A 3,941-nucleotide genomic window follows, 5' to 3' on the forward strand; every position below is an offset into this window, starting at 1 on the left:
TATACATACAACACGTGTATATCAACACAAAACTTTTTTCTTAAAACATAATTATTCGTGTCAATATACTTAATAACATGTAATCCCTCTATTATTTCATCAACTATGTTATTCCCCAAAACACTACATATGATTGGCCTTAAAATCCCTTTCGTTACCATGATTTCATCTTAAATTATTACACACTAATCATCAATTATCTCACATCTATTTTATCAACTTATAACTAATAACACATTTCTCTCAACATTTCTTATAACCCTAAGTGAGAAGTTTACAGACTTCTCTCCCCCACACACCAAAACTCAGTTAATAAGAATTAAGATATAGGATACTTTACCAAGCAAACTTAAAACCAATTTGTCACTTTCTTTGCAAAACTCTCCTCTTAATCTTTTACCTTCATTAAGTTTTTTTTATTTCTCTCACTATCCTTCAATTTCATCTCTATTAAACCCTTTCAAATCTTGTATTAAGATGTTTATCCCCCACTAATCACCCTTATAATACTCTAAAAACTCTTATTTTAATGAAGATTTATTTGGAATTGTGAGAAAATGAGAAAAAGAGAGCTTTTTTTTTTCTTTCTCATTAATGGTTGTTGGCCTCAATTATATAAGGGAGCTGAATTTTGTGTTTATTTATAGTTTTCTCACTAGGAAAATTTCCCTTGGGTATTTTAAATATTCTTTTTGGCTACCGGTACAACTTACATCGTAAATTCACTAATTTAATATATTTCATAATTGCCTTTCCAATTAAAACTTCTCTCCTAAATTTCTATATATTTATTTTATTTTATTTTTCTTCCATCAAGATTTACCACTATATAATAAAATTTATTCATTTTAAACTGGCAGTTCTATAATCATTCTATCTAATTAATGCCTATTTAATTTCATTGTAATGTTTTCAATAAATTTCTAAGATTTTAGTAGGTGGTTTATGGAAAAGTTTATTGTAAAAGGATGATTAATCAACTTAAGAGAACCAAGTATGATCAACAACTTTATTCAATTCCAAATAGTAAAAGCAATGTGGGTACAATTGCTACAACATACTGAGATATAACTGACACATGTTAAATTATTTATATCTGATAAAGAGATTATATAATAAATATTAATACAAGTTGAACTCTATCTTATTGATAATCATATAAATCCTAACTAATCGATAATTCTAATTAGTTTAATATGTTGTTTACTCTTATTTTAAGGAGGATCGAACCTTCTAGTAATTTGTGCATATCCAAACTTCTACGATTGATTGCTTTCTTTGATTGATCATGACTCTAGCCACCTAATCAAATGCTTCTTAGTTTTTTTGGTTGATTAGGATTCTTTAAATGTAATGTATTCTATTGTACTCAATTGATTTTAATTTTTCTTTTCTTGTTTAGTTGTGAACAAATATTGTTCTTATTTAGATGATACTCGTATATTAATTTTTTTTTTGTATAAACGCAATTACGAATATTTTTTATACTAAAATTCTCTTTCCTTAGTTAATGTATGTTAATTTTTTTTTTTGTGCAAACGCAATTACGAATATTTTTTATACTAAAATTCTCTTTGCTTAGTTAATTTATATATATATATATATATATAAATAAAATATATGTTTCTTGATTGGTTCAAAAGTTCACTCTTTTAAGGTCCCATTTGTTTCTGTGATTGAAAAACACTTTTGCAAAAAATTAAAAAAAATTCTTCAAATTTTTTTTGGATTTTTAGATAATTTTAATATGTTGATGTCAAAATAAATTTTTAAAAAATAAAAAATATATTTTGATTCATTAAAAAAATTAAAAAATAATTTTTACCACAATATCAAATAAGCTCTAAAGTTAAAAGTTAAATCAAAACTTAGTTTTTTATTTTTAGTATATCTTAAAGAAACTTATAATAAATTCAATCCAAATGGACTAAATTGTATTAAATTTTAAAAATAATATAAAATTAAAATTTCTAGAAAATTTTAAGAAGTAAAAAACATTAACTATCACAAGAAGATAAAAATTATATGGAATAAAAAAATCATTTGAAAACTATTAATTTTTATTTGTTATTATTTTTAAAAAATATATTTTTTAAGAAAAGATAGTTGTTTTCATTGTTGACGCATTTTCCAAATGTTAATTAGTATTCATCTTATAATTAAATGCAATTAAGCCAAATATCTAAAAACTCTTAGCCAAGAATGATCAACAAATAAAAAATCAAAATTTTCCAAAATTATTGAGAATGTTTCAAACATTTCAATAGCTAAGAATTTTTAGATATTTTTAATTTTTTATATCGTAATTTGTTTATCAATTTAAAAAAACTATATTGTTTATCTGTCTCAAAATTTATTTATTTTTTCTAAATTATAAATTCTTCTAGATTGTTTTCAAATTTCATAATGAATGTTTGTTTTTGCTTTACAACATACTTTTTAAATTTTTGACAGAAAAACATTAAATTTTTGTATTTTTAGGTGGTTTTAGATTATTTTAATGTGCTTATATCGAAAATAAAAATAAAAAATTATTTTAAAGTATTTTCAATTGAAAAGCATAAAATGACACTATAATACCGGACACACATTTAAACATATTGAGAAGTATTAATGAAAAAAATATTTTTATAAATTTTAGTTAAGCATTTATATATTTTTTATTCCTTAAACATTTCAAAAGCTTAAGATATTTTGAGAGGAAATTTAGTTTTATTTCATGAAAATTTTAAAATTTATAATGCATGATTGTTTTATTTTTTAACATTTTAGAAATTTATTTTTGAAAAATATTAATTTTTATTTGTTATTTTTTAAGAAAAGATAGTGTTTTCATTGATGAAGCATTTTCCAAATGTTAATTAGTGCTCATCTTATAAATAAACGTAATTTAGTCCTACTGGAGTAAATTTCGACAAACGTAATTTAGTCCTACTGGAGTAAATTAACTAAATATTTTAAACACAATATAAATTTCGACTTTTTTTTTTTAATTGATATAAACAAATGAGCGACTTTAAGGATTTTTTCAGTATCCTACCAGTAAGTCCTGTTAAGAAATGGGATGAACGCGCTAAAGCGGGAGCGTGGGGGGGGAGAGAAGCGGTCATAAATACGAGGCACGACAAAAGCGTGCCATTGGTCGATAGGAGAACGAAAGAGGCAAATGGGGCCCCCTTCCCGTACTCTTGGATTGGACCTTTCAGGAAAGATTTTCCTTTTCTTAACATTATTCCCATTTCCTTTTCTGATCCCTTCCCTCCTCGCTCCCATTTGCCTTTTCTTTTGTTTCCACAAATACCCCCTACTTTATTGTTTTGGCAAAAAGTGAAAGGCTACTCTAAGGAACAAGGCGATCATATTTACTTCATAGCTTATTATAAGCTTCCGAATATGTTGTAAGTAATGACGAGCTTATAAGTGATTGTATTAAAATATTTCATACGGAATTTGTTATTATTTTTAAAACTTAAAAGCAATTAATTAATTAATTATAGGACGTTCAAATAAGCAAACTCTATTTCTAGGCGCTATAACAAAGAGAAGCGAGTTCTTAATTTCAATTATGTGGACTGTTAAAGTATATTAGAGTTGGGTGTTGACGATTCCACCCAATCATACTTCACCATATATTAAATAGAAACTTCAATAAATATAAACAATTAAAACACAAGCCACTTAACAACACGAAAAGAGAGACTAAATTCAGAAAAAAGTTTTTACATAACATTTAGATTTAGGTTTTGTTTCTTTACGCCGCTGCGATTACTGCTAAGTTGCATTTTAATTAAAATATAATTTATAATTATTTAATAATAAAAAATAATTTATTATTTATGAATTCCACATAATTTTTATATTCAAAACATAAATAATAAAAAATAAAAAATTGCTAATAGTGTACATTTAATTTAATACACTGTTTATTTAAAAACAATGAA

The sequence above is a fragment of the Populus euphratica genome, unplaced genomic scaffold, assembly GCF_000495115.2.
Source record: "Populus euphratica unplaced genomic scaffold, PopEup_1.0 scaffold361.1, whole genome shotgun sequence".
Classification (NCBI taxonomy): domain Eukaryota; kingdom Viridiplantae; phylum Streptophyta; class Magnoliopsida; order Malpighiales; family Salicaceae; genus Populus; species Populus euphratica.